This window comes from Mus musculus, chromosome 15 (assembly GCF_000001635.26).
Source record: "Mus musculus strain C57BL/6J chromosome 15, GRCm38.p6 C57BL/6J".
Taxonomy (NCBI): Eukaryota; Metazoa; Chordata; class Mammalia; order Rodentia; family Muridae; genus Mus; species Mus musculus.
The window spans coordinates 63,742,451-63,761,145 of NC_000081.6; the positions used below are offsets into that span (position 1 = coordinate 63,742,451).

At 44.3% G+C, this 18,695-nt stretch overlaps 1 long non-coding RNA gene and 1 pseudogene across 1 annotated transcript in view; both read left to right on the top strand.

Moving 5' to 3' along the window:
• Positions 1-2,909, top strand: part of Gm41336 — a 4,691-nt gene extending 1,782 nt beyond the window's left edge. Inside the window, exons 2-3 of the long non-coding RNA XR_875381.3 lie at positions 2,015-2,074; positions 2,561-2,909. This is a non-coding gene — a long non-coding RNA (predicted gene, 41336). The remainder of the gene's footprint in view (positions 1-2,014; positions 2,075-2,560) is intronic.
• Positions 2,910-17,694: 14,785 nt separating this feature from the next.
• On the top strand, positions 17,695-18,132 carry Gm46499 (annotated as a pseudogene).
• Positions 18,133-18,695: the final 563 nt, after the last annotated feature.

Here is an 18,695-nt window from a genome sequence, read left to right on the forward strand (position 1 = left end):
ATCACCTGGGTTCCACTATGCTCCCACTAAAATCTGTTTTCTTGCCAATGGTGGCTTTCTAGTTTCCTGGCATTTATAGGTATTCCTCTATGCCCTCACCGAGCTCCACATATAACTGAGAGCCTGTGACATTTGTCTTTCTGGATCCGAGTTACCTCATTCAACTTAGTGTTTTCCAGTTCCTACCTGCAGATTTCATCATTTCATTTTTCCTTTCAGCTAAATAAAACCTCATTTTCCACGAACACCACATTTTCATTACCCTGTTATCAGGTTATGGATATCTAAGCTGTTTCGATGCTCTCGTAGCTATCAACATCACATGGATGTGCACGTGTCTCTCCGACACAGGAAATAAGAGTCCTTTGAGTAGATATACAGGAGGGTTTGGACTGAGTCCCAGGATTACACCAACAGGGTATTCGAGTTCCCATCCCCCTCCTAGCCTCTCCCATGCCCCTCGCCAGTATTTGTTGGCCTTTGTTTTCTCAATCTTATTTATTCTGGTTTTGGTGAGATGAAATCTCAAGGATTTTTAATTGTTTATTTCCCTAGTGGCTAAGAATGGTAAATGCTTTTTAAAATGTGTCTTAGCCATCGTATATCTTCTGAAAACTCTGTTACGTTTCATAGTTAATTGCTTCACTGTTTTCTTTCTTGGTGTTCAGCTCTTGAGTTTTTGTTTGGTTTGTTTGTTTGTTTGTTTGTTTGTTTGTTTTTTGTATAGTCTAGATGCTAATCCTCTGTCAGAGATATAGCTGGAAAAAATGTATTAATTCTCTAGGCTCCCACTTTAGCCAATTAATACTTTCCTTTGCAGTACAAATTTTAATCTCATGAGTCTCACCTGTTGATTGTTGGCCCTGTTTCCTGGGTGAGCAGAGTTCTATTCAGAAAGTTCTTATCTGAGCCTATATCCTGAAGTGTGCTCCCTGCTCTTTCTTTTAGAACTTTTAAAGTTTCTGGTCTAACATTGAGATCTTTTATCCATTTGGAATTGATTTGTGTGCAGGTTAAAAAACATAGACCCAGCTTCATTCTTCTACATGTAACTTTCCATTCGTCCAGCACCATCTGTTGAAGATGATGGCTTTTCTCCTATGTATATTTTGGCCTCGTTTGTCCAAATCCAGTGGCTGTATGAGAGTAGGCTTGTGTATGGGTCCTCAGCTCTATCCAGCTGATCAGTGTGTCTGTTTTTATGTCAGTACAATGATCTTTTAATTATGATAGCTCTGTAGTAGATCTTGAAATCAGGGATGATGATACTTCCTGTAGTGTTTTTGTTTTTCAGGGTTGTTTTTCCTATTCTGCATCTTTTATGCTCCCATATGGATTTTTTAGTTGTTTTTTGTTTGTTTGTTTGTTTTGTTTTTTACTTTCTGTAAAGAATTGGCTGGGGTTTTTATAGGCATTGCATTAAATTCAGAAGGGGGGGTCATTTTTACAATATTAACTCTGCTGGTCCTAAGATGGCCTCGCTATTTTCTAGTTCCTTTCTTGATTTCTTCCCTTGGTGTTCTGCAGTTTTTGTTGCATAGGTCTTTATTCCAAGAAAAAAAAAATTTAGGCTACTGCAAATGGGATTGTTTTCCTGGCTTATTTTTCAATCATTGCTACATAGAAAGGCTACTTGGTTTCCTATGATAATTTTGTAACATACCACTTTGCTGAGTTTTTATCAACCTAGCCTGTAGTCTTAACAGTAACTGGGTTGATTTTCTCCTCTCCCAGTTTCTTAATAGGTTATAGACTTTGAGTAATGGAGGAAGTGTGATTAGCTAGCATCTTCCAGCTTTATTCCCTGGAAAAGGGTATCTATCTAAAAGCTAGTTAACACTGTCATAGGAGGTCAGGGGAACTTTCAGAGCCCCTCTGGGAAGACATTTCAAGGGAGCGGCTTGTCTTCATCCCTTCCTCACATATTACACTACCAACGTGCTTATCCTCACTTGGACATTTACCTGTAGTTCTAACGTGAAATATGTTTTATTCTCTTTCTTTATTCACATAGACTGCCAACAGATAGCCCCAGAAACAAATGAGACTGCAAGATTACCAAGTGGAAAAGAAGGTGAGAGTCTGTATCCCTCCAGGACTGGTTTAACATATAAGCACCAAGGCTAATCATTGGGGACAAATGGCCGCTAAGCAAACAGATATTGGCCTAACAGCTGCCTCCAGCTAAAGGAGAGGCCAGGAGAGGAGGCACACCACCAAGCAAGAAGTTGGCAGAAACAAAGATGAGAGAGAAGGGGGGGGGGGTTCCTTGCCGCCCTTTGCATTATAGGACCAGAGCTCAGAAGGCAGCTTCCAAAACCAGCCACAGCCATGACATCACCCTTCTCCCTAGCTAGACATTCCACTAACCAAATGAACAGAAAAGGGGGTGGGGGGGTGGGATTTCTGGTAAAACAGAAAAAAGAATAATTTGCTGTTAGTAAAGAGGCACACACAAAATGCCAGCTAGTATACCATTAAGTAATCACACTCATCATCTCTAAAACCATCAGTAAAGTCTGTCAAGTCAACGGTGTTTGGTGTGCCACACTTTCTTTAGCACAGAGGGTCTATTTAGAACCAGTGAAGTCAAGCATGGATCGTCACTACAGCAGACAGCTGGCTCAGTGCAACAGACTCATGTTCCACCCTCCTGATGTTCACAGCCACAGTAGTGACTTCTTGGTGAAAGCTTAGGGACCAGACAACCAGGATTCCTACCTGCCTCTTCCACATTAATACCTGGGGACAGGTTACTTCATCGATGTTACGATCCCGCATCTGAGAGATGCAGATTCCAATAGCACTGGCCCTCATGAGAGAAGTGAATGCTATGTGAAGTCCCAGGAACTAACTTACAGCTGTGCCAGATGCACAGCAGTGCTTAATAAATGTGCATAATAATCATGCTGAAAGTCCAAGGGGTCCTCTTTGTTCTAAAGTAATAACTATGCCGAACAGCACCGACTACAGATTTAACAGGGAGCAGAATACACTGACTCAAAACATTGCTTAGCGATGGTGATGAGCTGAGCGATGGCTTCTTAAAAATGCCTGTGTCCTGAGTCCTACAATTTGTAGATGCTGTTTTATACCAGGAAAGAACACCTCAGGTGAGATTAAGACCTGGGGAGGTATGGTGGGTTACTTGGGTGAGTCCAGTATTATCACAAGGGTTCGTGTAAGGGGAACACACTGGATCATAGTCAAACACAGAAGAAGGCAACATGCTCATAGAGGTTGAGTGAAAGAAGGACCCGCCCATGATATGAGCCTAAGAGCCAAGGAATGTACGCACATCTAAGGAAATGGATTTGGGAAATTGGTGTCTATAGATGGATGCAGTCCTACACATACCTTGAGACCTCAGCTATTTAGAATTCATTTCCGACTTATGGCTTCCAAAACTATAAGAAAATGTTTAAGTTGTTATAGTCCACAAAGTTAGTAACAGCTTATCAAAGCCACAATTGGGAAACAATCCTAAACTTGAATAAGAACATAAATGTATCTCCTTTGTACACATCTCTTTTGAAAGGCAGCCTGACAGAAGAGAGAGACCAATGGGTTTGCTGTGAGAGATGTCAGTTTATATGGTTTCTTTCTTTGCGTAAGTGGCCAGACTTCTCACAGTCTTTAAGTGTTTCATCTCTGAAATGGAACTAAACATGGTCATTAAGTATCCACTGCCAAACCACACAGAAGGTACTCAAGAGCTGTAGAATTCTTTCCATGGAAGATGCACAGAGTCCTATGTCTTTCCCCCCTAGAGCTAGTCATTGCAGACCCAGCTCTTGAGCTTTGGTCAATGTGCACAGGCCACTTTCCATTTCTAAGATCTGACTTCTAGCTGCTTTTCCAGGTTCTGTCTGAAAGATGAGATCCTGCTATGAACCCCAAGAGATAATGCTTTGGTTTCCATTGCCATCCCTTATGGATACATCTCACCTTGTCACTCTCCTTCTGCCCTCATTCATGAGTCAGAGGTCCCTTTTGGTGATCTGTTATTAGCTTAAAGCTACGTTGCCAGGAGTACACCAGCTCTCCACTCCTTCACTCTACTTAAAGAGTGCTAGAGATGGCCAGAACCTTTCTCTTACCCATTGGGAATAACACCGTCATAATTGTTACAAACAGCAATAATGGTAGGTAAATGCTGGGTACTTAGCACTGTACTGGGGACTGGGGTTTCTTTCTCATCCTTCCCATTTTTTTTTCTGGAAGGATGCCTGCAAAGTGGACATACTGGAATTATGCAATAAGAGATTCAGCCAATCGATATTCCATTGTGGAAGGGGAATGGTCTCATGAGGCCCCACCTCTTATGAGGCACAATAGGCAGTTAATAGTTTCTTGGGGTAAAGTCACTTTCTTCAATGTTGTAACCACTTGCTTCAAATCAATAACCTCCGACCCATGTTCATGCAAAAAACCCTAATTGAACTCACTGGGTCACGCATGTACATAAGACAGACATGAGGGTAGGATGGGTTTGTTGGGGAGACATATCTCAATGGACAGGGAAGGAGGCTGGGATAGGGTTCAGGGATAATAAAATGACTAAAAACGCATGCTATGCAGCTATGAAATTGTATGAGTATGTATGAAAGTGAGAGATCCTATCTCCAAAAAAACTTGAAGTGGGTGACATCTGAACAAGACTGGCCAAGGTCCTCTGACTTCTTCATGCAAAGAAATAAATAAAAAATAGAATAAAGGGAATTCTTAAAAAGTTTGTCCTGGAGATGTTCCACTCATCAACAATGGCAAGTCTCTTCCCTGCTCCACCTCTGCCTCTGCTTCAGCTACAAAAGGGACCAGCACGAGCCCTATTCAAACTCTAAGCTTCACAGGAAGAAAAGACAGAGTTAGTGGGACCAGAATATGAGCACAGCAAAGCAAAGGGAGTGTGGTATAGTGGAGATTGAAGGAGAAAAGTCAAGAAGGGCAGCCTAGGGAACAGCCATATCAGACCCAAAAGGCAATCTCCCTCTTACTCTTCTTCTGGACTCTGTCACCTGAGCATCTTTCCGAAGGTTCTAAACAGATGAGATGCTATATGTACACACATTGCTTCATTCGGCTTGCTCAAGAACCTGTTAAGATGAATACAGGGATCCATGTGTCCAGTGCTAGTCGAATCTTGGAGCCCAACCATGTTGGCCTGGCCCCAAAGCTTGTGCTCTTCCCAGGCATTGCCCACTGTGGTAACCACTGCCAGCTTCCCCTCCCCAATAAAGTGGCATCCAGAGCCAAGAACATTTCCAGGGTCTCTTCCAACACAGCTTAAGCTTTGGGTGGTCCATGAATACTTAGTTTTACCCTGGAACAAATGGAGGACTGGAAGTGAAGGTTCCCTTTGCAAGCTGGAAACAGCTGGTCCCAGCTGAGGAGCAGGAAAAAACAAAAACAAAAACAAAACAAACAAACAAACAAACAAACAAAAAACAATCCCCTCTTGAGGAAGCGCTTTCTTTGACAGGAGGCTCCACTATCACAGATTCTTGGAAGGAGGCCAGAGGGGTGTGCTGAAAGTGGGCACGGGTGTGAAGAAGGATAGATGAAGGATGCTGAGCAGCTGCTGGAGGAGGCCACATGGAATGGGAGGCCTACGGGATGTTTTGGGGACTCTGAGCTGGAACTGAGGCTAAGATATAAGCATACAAAAATCCTCACTGCACATCGAAGCAGAATAGGAGAAACAGATGTTCCCAGAGCATCTACTGTGAATTCAAGTATCAGGCTGTGAGCTTGGAACAATGGACCTGAAGCACCAGAGGCTCTTCAAGATCAAAGCCTTTGCACTCCCAGCCAACAGGATACCTGTAACCACTGCTCAGCACAGCCTGGGTGTGAACCAAAGTCCAGTTCTGTGCTCTGCCTCCTGCTTTGAACTGGGCTGTAACCCCTCTTTCCAAAGAGTCCTAGCTTGTCCAGTTCCTTCCAGGTCCAGGTTGTAATCCATTAGTGAGCAAGATAAGCCTTGATCCCTTAGCCTAGATTCCTTGGGCTGAAAAAGCATTGAAACCATATCACATGCCGGAGTGTGTCTGTGCATGTATGCATGTATACATGTGCATATGCATGAAATCAGAGGACAACCTTGGCCAGTCATATTCAGATGCCACCCACTTCGGCTGTTTTGGAGATAGAATCTCTCACTGACTTAAGAAACTCCCCAAATAGGCTAGGCTAGCCAACCAGCAAGCTTCAGAAATCCACCTGTCTCTACCTCCCTAGTGCTGAGATTACAAATTTGTAGCCACCACACCCAGACTTTTCAACACAAGTTCTGGAGGCTGAACTCTGGTCCTGACACTTGCAAGGCAAGCACTTTACAAACTGAGTTACCATTCTAGCCCTCCTCTGTGAGATCAACAATAGCACATCATCCCTGTGGCCCTGCTCCTATCAGGCACCTAGGCCAGCTTTCCAGCAACTTCATTTCAACAGCACATTTGGTATCAGCACCAAGCACAACCATCCATGTTCCACACCTCACAAAACACCTAACGGTGAGGTCTATTCTGTAGCCTCCTAGTGAAACTGTGCACACTGGCATGTCACCTGCATAAAAATAAAAATAAAAAAATTGTCTTGTCAAAGGGTTATTTTAGATGCTTACATCCTAGCATCTCTCTTTTTTTAATATTTTTATTAGGTATTTTCCTCATTTACATTTCCAATGCTATCCCAAAAGTCCCCCATACCCTCCCCCCAACTCCCCTACCCACCCACTCCCACTTTTTGGCCCTGGCATTCCCCTGTACTGGGACATATAAAGTTTGCATGTCCAATGGGCCTCTCTTTCCAGTGATGGCCGACTAGGCCATCTTTTGATACATATGCAGCTAGAGGCAAGAGCTCAGGGGTACTGGTTAGTTCATAATGTTGTTCCACCCAGCATCTCTCTTATCCCTCTCTCTGCTCAATTTTTTTTTCCAGTTTTGGTACCTTTTCCCTCCTCTATCCTTCACCATCCTGATCCACCTTGGACCCAAAGCTCTTCATTTGTCCTTTGTCTGCTGAAGGTCCACAGCCAGAGAGAGGGTTCTTAAGGCATTCAGAAGTTCTCATGAGCCATGTATACAGCTTGGCTAAAGGGAGAAATGGAGTCAGGGCTTTTCAAGGTCTACAAAGGAAGGAGGCCAAATATGCATCCCAAAGTTGGCTTTGAAAAGGATGGCACAGCTTTGAAATGTCCAAACTTAGACCTGAATCACAGTACCCAGGAAATGGAGGTAGGAAGACCTCAAGTTTGAGGCCAGCACAGGCTACATAGTGAGCTCTAAGTCAGCCCATGCTACAGAGACCCTGTATCAATACACAGAAACATTTTTCAGTTTGCAAATTGTGAATATCCTACCTCTGCTTAAACCTGTGAATGCTCGAGGTTCACTGGGATGAGAGGTAACCAACGAAAGCATTCTTCCTGTAGCCCAGCTGGGTCCTTGTCTCTTGTATGCCTCCACTGTAGAAGTCAGGTTTTACTACTGACAATGCTTTGAAGACTACGAATCATGTCTCAGTCAGACCCAGAAGGAAAGAGGTCAGGGAAATTTGGTTACAGAGAGGAGTGCTGTAAGGGGCCAGGAGACCAGCAGCTCCATGGAGGATTCAGGACTCAGCAGAAGCTAAGAGAAGCAATCTACAGGACGGGTATGCCAAGCCGTGCTGTGGCTATGCCTGCTGAGATGACGCATGTGCAGTACAGCACACAGGACATTGGTGAATGTTGATGATGGGGAAGACAGAATGGTATACACATAGGAAACTAGGAACAATCCCCCAAGGAAAATCTTGCCCAGGCTCCTTCATGTCATGGATTGAAAACTGAGGCTCAAACAGAAGCAGCCTGCCCGGATACAAGGGTCTGCCTGATAGTGTAGAGCCATGCAACCCACTCCAGCCTGTGGCCCACCCGGGGCTCTGTCTCCTGGCCATGCTGTTCCCAGCATTACACATTTCCTTTACAGTACCTGGCTTCTCATTCATCACAAGGCTTCAAGGGCTGCTGTGAGAGGCACGAAATTGCTCTGCTTCGACCTGCAATAAATCACCCATCTAATGATCTCCAAACTCCTCACGACCATCTGCAGGCAGCCCTGTGCTCGCTCACTTGGGCAATAAAACAGCTGAAGCTGCTGCCCTCCTTGAGGGAGGGGGTGGAAATCAGGGGGGGGGGGTAGAATGAGCTGCCAATGGGTAGGCTGGACTTCTATTGCTGGCCCTTCCACACTCCCTTTCTCGTACCTCTTTCTTCTCTTCTTCACTGCTCCTCCCTCCTCCCCTTACCCTCTTCAATGTCATATGTTGTGACACTAGAAACTGGATGGCATCTTTGGCCCTTGTCTTCTGTGTAAGATGTCTGATTCCCCCATCATAGGCTCTGTAGTTTGAACAGTTTTTGGCTGCTTCTGGGCTAAGCTTCAACCATGGAATTTTTTTGACATCTGCAGGTCCAGTCTGCCTTGATCCTGGTCTTCTGCTTCTGCACTCTGCTGCCTGGGTCTTCTCACTGCTCTTGAGTCTTAGGTGTTCCTCTCCCCATCTGTGGAGGACGCCATCCTCATCGTGGTGTCTAAACTGAATACTTTCAGGAGTTCTCACAATTTTGTTTTGTTTTTCTTTTCCCCTCCCTCACCTCTCTCCCCTCCCTCAACTCTCCCTTCCCCCACCTTCCCTCTCCCCCATATCCACCTCACCTCTGCCTCCCCTCAGAAGAAAACAGGCCTCCCAGGGACATCACCCAGACATAGGATAACAAGCTACAATAAGACATATCACGCTCTTAAGACTCTTCTCCTTAGGGCCAGACCTACACCAATTGTCCCCCTCCATCTCTGTTCTGCCTTCTATAGAATGATAGTCTATTTATAAGATTATCAAAAGGATCAAATAAATTAGTACATACATTGAATGTACTTCATATAGAAGTCACTGTGTAAGCAATTAATGGTATTGATGGAATGGTACAGCTGCCAAAAAGAATGGTTCTTTGAGCTGCATTAATTAGAATAAATAATTACAATGATAGTGGATGGAAGAGTCCTTACGTAACCCCACTGCTCAGCCTACAGTGCAATCTCAGGGCTAAGAAACCTTTGAATAAACTGAAAGTTGTTGAGAAGAGACAGATCTAATAGCTGATCCTCCCCGCCCCCCCCCCCGCCCCCCTGTCCCCCCAGATGAAAGGAGACTGAAGGCAAGAAGCTAATCCTGAAACCTGGAGGAGGAGAGAAGAGGGGACACCAGAGTTGCCCTCAAATATACAAGAGGTGATTTTTTTTCACTGTGTGTGTGTGTGTGTGTGTGTGTGTGTGTGTGTGTGTGTCCCAGGTCCTAGTTGGGTGTTTTGACATTTGGCTTGTGCTTGGAAATATCAGCTAATTCTCAACAAATAACAGTAATCAGCAAACTAATATAATCATTCATATGGACAGGCAGACATATGGTAGTAGAAATCAGAGTGACATAGAATGGTAACCAACCAATGCATCCATTCCTATGGACAGATAGACATCCTGTTCTGTCTGTACAGTGTTAGTTGTATGTATATCATGACTATTTAGTATTAGACAGCCAATGGGGGCTCTTTCCTGCTAAAGACTATTTCTCCTACTCTCAGAATTCTTTAGCTACCTATAATTTCCTGTCTAGAATTGAGGCCCATGATATTTCCCCTTCCATGTTAGCATGCTCATTGGTGTCAACCTTGCTCATATCATGTTAAGAAGCCATGTTGATAAGACTTCATGGGTGTTGCTTCTCTGACTTCATGCTAGCATGCCTATTGGTGTCAGCCTTCCTCAAATCATGTTAGGTAGCCATGCTCATAAGATGTCATGGGTATAGCTATGACATTTTTAGAAGATGCAATATCACTGCAAACTTTCTGTTCCTCGGTCTCTTACAATCTTTCTGCTCTTCCAGGATGTTCCTCCATGGTCCTTCTTTTGCCTACAGGTCTGTCTAATCTTTTGATGTTGCAACAGGACATTGTCATCTAAAGAGTTCACATTCAAGAATAAGGCAAAGAGTGAGAAAGAGAAGGAGAAAGAAGAGGAGGAGATAGGAGGACGGAGAGGAGAGGAGAGGAGAGGAGAGGAGAGGAGAGGAGAGGAGAGGAGAGGAGAGGAGAGGAGAGGAGAGGAGAGGAGAGGAGAGGAGAGATGGGAAGGAGGAGGAGAAACAGAAAAGCAAAAGTCCTAATGGTATAAGCTAAGTTCATGGTTTTGTATTGGGACATGTTCATAGCTGTGTTGTTACACAGTGTATATGACCTATGGGTTATAGGTTGCGTGTCTGGTGTATATATATATATATATATATATATATAGAGAGAGAGAGAGAGAGAGAGAGAGAGAGAGAGAGAGAGTTTCCACTCCAAAAATGGAGTTAAGACTTCAGTAGATGCTCAGCCTACATTTTTGTCCTTCATAAGTCATCATTTTTAGCATTAATGCATGATTAATATACGAAATAGCACAAATAATTTGCATTTATGGAATGGGATACCTTGGCAGTTTGTGCTTCTTAGAATGATATTATCTTCATTGGACCTCTAAAGTGAGATTTAATTCCAATGCCTACCTTGTGCACAACCCACAGATCCACCAGGATGCTCAAGAGTGTTGTGAGTGTTCAGTGGAAAAAGACATATAATGCATCTCTCCTCTCCTCTCCTCTCCTCTCCTCTCCTCTCCTCTCCTCTCCTCTCCTCTCCTCTCCTCTCCTCTCCTCTCCTCTCCTCTCCTCTTATGTGTGCTCTGTTGTCCTGTAGAACCCACTTAGGAAATATTCTCAAAGATAAAAGACTAATAATTTTAAGACTGTGGCCATGGTGCTTTGAGCCAGGCATAAGACTGTGTGATACACAGGTCACATGCCCACAGAGTTATGTCTGTCTCTATGCCATTTCTGCCAAACATGGTGGTTGATAAGAGACACAGCTCAGGGAATGACCCTTGAAGTAAAGCTTACCAATCCATGCAAAGTCAGCCAGCTATGTTCAGGTGAAGAGTGGATATTGGCTGCTTATGGGAGCTTCTGTAGCAAGGAAAAACCACCCCTGTACCCATAGGAAGAAAAGCAAGAGACTAAGAGAGAGAAAATAGCCATGGTTGCATTTTCACAATCACCGGGGATCAGAGGTCCAAGGCATTGCAGTCATAGACACAGAAGAATCTCTGACACTGATGAGGATTGCCATAGAAACAGAAATAGGGAGCCACTGGAGCTGATGAAAGTCAGTCAGTCAGCACTAGCAACACAACCAGGTGACATGACATGGCCTATTCCTGACCTTCAGCAGTGGAAGATGAATATTTGAAATGCTGTATGCCGTGGCTTGGATCTTAAAGTCCCCCCAAAGTCTCCTGTGCTGAAGGTTTAGTCCCAGTACAATGATGCTCCTGGATCATGAGGACTCAGAACTCATCCACAGCTTATGTAATTGCAGATCCACAGCTGAATGGACTGTTGGGAGGTGATGAAGACTATGGAAAGTGGGACCTGTTGGAGGAACGAGGACACTGAGGGTGTGCCTCTGAGGGGCATGTTTTGTCTCTAGTGTGTGCACCCTCTCTCCTTCCCCTTCACTCTCATTCCCTGGACTGCAGAAAATGAGCAGCTCTGCACCATGATACTTCCCACCAGGACAACTGCCTTCCTACCAGCAGAAAAACAATGGAATGCCCATGCACTGAGGCCCCTAAAACTGTGAACCAAGATAACTCCTCCTTTAAGCTGTGTTTCTTGTGGCCTTTGTCACAGAGATGGAAAGCTGGCTAATACCCACCATCCTCAAATGGCAGCAGAGGAAACAGAGAAATCCCTTCAACATCTTCTTCAGCTATGATGAGCCACTGGTTTTATCTCCACTCCACTCTCTATGTATAGAAAGTTTCCCAACTCCAGACCTACTGGCCAAATGTCCTTGGCTAGTTACCTTTATGGGCCTCAGTTTTCACATCTGAACACAGAAGTAACAATGTCTTAATGCCTGCTTTGTAGAGATGTTTTTCACATTGGAAGAGGTGCACATAGAGGGAGGAAGTGCTGCCTTTTTCTCTCCTTGTACTTTCCCCTTGGTCAGCTTGTTCTGTACTTCCTATCCAGAATGTATTCCCTGTGCTCTGAATCCAATTAGGTTATTACAACTCTTAGCCTTATAGGGCGTCCAGTTCCAATTCTAGTTCTTAATAATGTCTCCTAAAGGTCAACAATAACGTAGGGTTTGTCTCTGTCCCACACGTTGAAGCAATTGGTTCCATTTGGTTGGCTGAATGCTACAGAAAGCAGCCATAAATAACCCAAGACAGGTTTCTAAACTCGTAGTATTTGTCTTCCACAAACCCCAGTCACAGCCTGCTCTACTAACCTTTTCCTAAATCTACAGCCTCATCTCCTGTCCTACCTGTCATTAACCTCCAACTCCACACACCTGTTTTCAAAGTATCTTTTCAAAAAATGTGTATCTCGGGCCATCAAGATAGTAATGTGGGTAAAGGGGCTTGTTGCCAAGCCTGATGACCTGAGTTCAATTCCCAAAGCCCACATGGTGGAAGAACAAAGCCAATTCCTACAATTTTGCTACACACACACACACACACACACACACACACACACACACACACAAGCACTGCCATTATCAAATAAATAAATACAAAAAGAATTTGTGTAATGCTGATCTCTTTCCTATGATTGGGCTCTACATGTGGTCTTCTTTCTCTCTGGAATTCATTTTCTTAACTTCTGGGCAAGCCCAAACCTCTCTCAAAATAGAGATCTCCATTTAATTGTACTGGTCCTTGGTCACTTAGACTCCAGCAGTTTCCTAAGTTTCCATGATTGAAGAAATTCTATCTTCCTTGCTCATCTCCAGACACCAGCATCTAGCATCATACATGACACCCAGCTGGCGATTGATAAATTGAATGAATAAAGACATGAAACATACATGAAATAAATAATGCATCCTCTCTTATGCATGTTGTTTTGTGAGTGCCTTGCCAAGGCAAACATTATCTCCTATAAGGACACAGGCAGAATAAGAGTTGTCGATTTCTTTTGTCCCCAACCCACTAAGCAGTAACGTACAGTGCTTGTATACAACATTCAAAAAAAATGTTTGATGAACAGTAAATAATTGAGTGGATGAGCAATTGGGCACGTATCCAAAACTTGCTGGACTGAATTAAGTAGCCCTGTGAGCGTAAAGGAAGTGCCACATCCTCACGACATCAAACATGTGTTCTGCGTTTGTCAGTGATGGTTGCTTGCTCAGTTCCCCCACATGGTTGTCACCCATCAGCCTGATAACAGGATCATAAAGAAAGGGGAGTCAGGGTCCTGGGTTTTGTCCGAGTCATCAGCTCAAAGCCCCTCTAATGGGAGTTCTTGACTCAATTGGGTGTGGAGAGAAAAGAAAAGGTGATGGATGGCCCAGACACAAGGAAACTCAGATACCTGCCTTTGTTCTTATCTCTGGAAGAAGGCAGCATCCAGGCACATGGAGTCACGATGAACTAAGAAACTCAAGAATGTCCCTTGATAAATGGGCCCTGGGTACATGAGTGAACGCCTCTGCTGTTGATTACCTTTTAAGTGAATAGGGTCAAAGGTTGGCATTAACCCAAGACTCATGGGGTAAGATATTCTTTGTGACCTGGCAGGAATTATTACCAAGGGCAGACCAGGCCAGAAGGTTCACATGGCTAATGAAGACAGGGTCACAGGATTGAGCCCCCCCTGGAGACCAGTTATCTATGGGCAGAGGAAAAATCTGCTTCACAGCCATGTTGCATGCCCTAATGCTAGGCAACCGTCCTGCAAAACCAGGTTTGTTCAGCATAGGAAACTCTAGTGTGGATGCCTTAGCTTGAATACCTCATCTAAGTATGAACTGTTCAGCCTGCCTTCATTGGATGCTGTCATTGCTGTGAGGACGTGACAGCACCCACTGTTTGATGAGTGCTTCCTCTGTGATGAAATCTTTGTAAAGGTTTTCTTCACATAATCTCCACACGCAGGAATAACCATCTACTTTATAAATGAGAACCCCAGAGCTTCAAGTTAACCAGACCCTGTCTCACCTTTTCTCCTATCTGAGCCATGAATATGCTGTCGATCTGGGAGGTAGAGTTTATGCCCCTTCATTTACACATGAAAAACCTAACTGTAGACATTTACTTTCCAATACAAGATCACCCAGCTCAGTAGTGACAGATCCTGATCCCAGGTCCGGCCCTTCTGAAAGCCAGTTCCATTCTCTACCATTTGCTATTTGACTGGCACATTAATGATATGGGCTTTATGGGTAATGGGTGGTGAGTTCAAAACCAGGGGAAGCATATAGCATTTGAGATAGCAAAACCTCAGCTCCTAAGAATTGGCCTCAGATAAACAGGTTTAAAAGCTTAAAGAGGAGGCCACGAGATGTAGTAGAAGGAATGTATCTTCCACCCAGAGGGGTCTTGTTACAAGTTTGAACTTCATCGTTGACTAAGTGTTGCTTGGGTGGGCTATTACATAGCCCTGGGCATAATGAGTTGGTGTTAACAATGCTTTAAAGGCACCCCAGTCACCACAACCATGTGAAATGGACAGCAGTCATTCTGTTTTGTGGGCATAAAACCTGAAAGGCAGAGGCTAAGTATCTTTGCTTGAATCCATGGGCTGTGGCTTCAACACACGATTCTGTGTCCTGAAGAAGGAGGTCACTGAGGGCAAAGATGACTGGGAAGCAGACCCTTTAGCTACTTTAGTTATTTCTAGTTTTCCTCATTACCCAGGTAACTGGAAAAAGGACACCCTAAGCAAGACCTGAGGTTGAATTCCTCCAGACCCTTGTAGAATTTCTTCTAAACTATCCTGCCAGGACACAACTATAGACCCAAGAGCCTGGCACAGGGAGGGAGGGGTGACATGGATCAGACTGAGAACAGCCAGCTAGTAGTGAAGAGCTAACCAGGGCTGTGATCCAGGCGGGGTCCTGACCTCCACAGACTGAGGCTGATGACCTCCCGTCAGGGACATCAGGGTGAGGATTCCTGCATCTGGTGGAGAGACAGGTCAGATGACCTTCTGTGCACCTCTAGCTCTGCAATCCCACTGCATTGGGCTCTCACGCCCCTTGTCCCTTCTGGGATCATCACAAGGCGTCTATGGGCTAAACAGAGGCACCCTAGGGCTGCTTATGTGATAATGCTTTACTTCCAAATATGGAGACAGATGAGCCTCTGGAATCTGCCAGAGATGTCTCTGGCCATAACTTCCCTAGAGCAGAAAAAGTTATCCTGAAGTCCAGCATTCCACAGTTATAAGTCTGTTTTTGACGGTGATGTGACAGGCTACAGGAGGTGGGAACCCCCCTCCACCCCCCAGAGAACTGCCAAGTCTCTTGAGAATCATGGATGGGACAATCCCAGCCATCAATGGAGCCTTGTAGCTTCGGTGGAAAGAGGGGAACACCCTGCCTCAGGAATGCACCCTCCAGAGTGCTGAAGAGAGCCACTCTGCCATTATGAAACCCCAAACACTCAGGGTGTGGTGGGGCTTTTAAAAGCGTGCTCTGCTCTCACTGAGGAGCCTTGGAAATGTGGAGCGCATGCCACCCAAGGCTACGAAAGGCCCAGACAGCTCGGACAGACACATGAACAAGGAGCCAATGAGCTCCGGGCAGACTGTCTCAAAGAAATAAACATGTGGCTAAGGTATTTCCATAGCCTGTAAATACTGTCTTTCAGGGGGATCGGAAGGAGACCAAACAGCCTGCCCCCACTACCCCCCGAGAAAAAAGTGACACTGTATCTAAGGAGGGATCAGCCAGGCACCAAAGCCAGATTTCCCAGTCGCCCTCTAATTTATAGGCCATAAATGATGGGGGCTGTGATCTATTGCCCCTGAGTTGGAGATTTATTCCAACCAGGAGCACACAGGGCCCACTGATATAACGACGGGCGCTGGGTAGGGAAAGGTCGCACTTTCACTGAGCACCAAGTAAAGATGTTTGCAATAGACAGTCAGACTAAGAGGTAGTTCCAGACGACACAGAAACTAGCACGTGCTCCACAGCCCCACCACTTCCACACTGATGACCTCAGAGGTCAGAGGAGGAATGGCTGGGATGCTGGAACCAAGAGAGACAACCTCCATCTCTCCAAACTTCCCACGTCCCAGGTCTGCATTGACTTCTCGCTCTGGTTTTGCCTCATCCGAAGCTGCTTTCAAATGGAAGGCACATCTGCTCCTACCCAGAATGCTGTGGGAATGCTCTGGCACAAGGGCCTGGACATCATTTGTTCTAAGATTGCTGTAAACAGAGGCTGCATAAAGCTCTGTTCAGTGAATGGAAAGGTGTAGTCTACGCTCATTCATTCATCTACCACATTTCCTGAAGGGAACCCACAGAGAGAAACTGCCCAGTGGCTGGAAAGGAGAAAACTTAAGGGTGTTTTATTTTCTCTGTGTATGAATTTTGTCATTATCTGTATGTGATAAACAATACTGACTCTTCCATTGCGGTCAAAGACATTTTTAGTTTTATTTAAATTTCCACAAAAAAAACAAAACAAAACAAAAAAAAAACCTAAGAAGTTGGATTAAATAAAATAGTAAATAGAGCACAGGTACTGTCATTTTAATTATAAATACATTTCATTGTATAAATGAATAAGTTCTCTGTGCCCTTTCCAAATAGACGGTATAGACCGTAGGTCTTAGAAGAATGTGGATATATAATATGTATATATATATGTGTGTGTGTGTGTGTGTGTGTGTGTGTGTGTGTGTGTGTATGTATGTATATATATATGTGTGTGTGTGTATGTATATATATGTATATGTGTGTGTATGTATATATATGTGTGTGTGTGTGTGTGTGTGTGTGTGTGTGTGTGTATATATGGAGAAAGAGCTCAGAAATTAAGAGTACTTGGGACCATAAGACAAGGTTCACTTCCTAGCATCTTCACAATAACTCGCAGGAATCTACAACTCCAAGGCACCTGATACCCAGTTCTGGCCCCCACCGTCCCAGACACGCATGTGACCTACAGATGTCCATGTGGGCAAAACACCCATACACAGAAAATTTCTAAACTCTTAATTTCTTAATATTCAAGCAGGATTGAAAATAATGAAGCTTTGAAAATCGTCCCATTAAACAAAGACTTACTGATTGGCAACAACTCTAGAGTATAAGTTTCAAAGCAAAGGCCTTCATAAGTTAAATTACATTTTCCCAAATGTCTAAAAAAAATTCCTTCTGTTCTTCTCTTCGTTTTTTTATTGGTGACAGATACAATCTAATGGGTTTTTTAATTTTGTAATTAGACATGATTATAGGTTAAGTGCATCCTGCCCTGATATACCCTCCCTTAATAATTCATACCTGAAAGTTTAATCCTTATTATTTTAGACCTTATTAGTTTTGAAACCTGTGGGTCATGACCCCTTTGGGAGGGGATCACATCTCAGATACCCTGCATATCAGATATTTACATTACAATTTATAACAATAGCCAAAATTACAGTTATAAAGTAACAAAAATAATTTTATGATTGGAGGTCCCCATACCAAGAAAAACTGTATTAAAGGGTCACAGCATTAGGAAGACTGAGAATGACTGGTTAAGAGTATGGCCATAGGCAGTTAGTCTTCTCTGAACACTGAGACTATAAGCAGTTAGGATGCCAAGTGGGATCTCACGTGGAAGCCAAAGCTGCACTTCCTGGGTGACTCCTCCGGCCAGCCCAGCGGGGCCCCTCAGATGAGCACCTGTACTCAGCCTCCAGTAGCAGCCGCACCATCTCTGGTTGGCTCACCCGCTGCTGCACTCCAGCAGCCAGGCCTAATGGCCCAGATGGCTTCCGCTGCAGCCGGTATGGCTGTGGGCTCTACAGTGGGGCACACTGTGGGGCACGCCATCACCGGGGGGCTTCAGAGGAGGTGATAATGCTGAACCTGCAAAGCCTGACATGACTTACCAGGAGCCTCAGGGAGCCCAGCGGCAGGACCTAGAGATCAAGCAGTTTCTGGAGTGTGCTCAGAACCAGAGCGAGGTCAAGCTCTGTGAAGGCTTCAACGAGGTGCTGCGGCAGTGCAGGATTGCAAATGATTTAATCTAACCAAGAAATTCAAGCTGAAGAAACGTAAAATTGGTTCTGTGTAATTGATAGTACAAGTGTGAACCCTTTTTTCTAACAGCTCCATTGCTTCAGAACGGCGGTGAAAGAGATCTAACTGCAGATGTTTACTGAGGCTTGTAGTGTTGGTTACTGGGCAAGTGTTTGGCCTCCTTAAACTAACTATATTGTGATTGTGAGTTAAAAACATAAATAAATAAAGTGGTTTATTCTGAAAAAAAAAGGAGTATGACTGTAGTAAAAAAAAATAATAATAAGTAAATAGACCTTTTAAAGGGGTAAGCAAACAAAAATGAAGCCAGAAGGTAGCCCATGTCATTGGTGCCTTTCTAAGAGGAAATCCACTTAACATGGTCCAGCATTCAGAGGCAAAGGCAAGAGAATCAGGAGTTCAAAGTCAAGATGGGCTACATAGAAAGACCCTGTCTCAAAAAAGAAGGGAGGGGCTGAGAAGATGGCTCAGTGAGTAGACACACTTGACTCCAAGCCTGACAGCCTGATATCAGTTCGTGGAATTCATCTGAGAAGGCAAGGACTAGTTATTA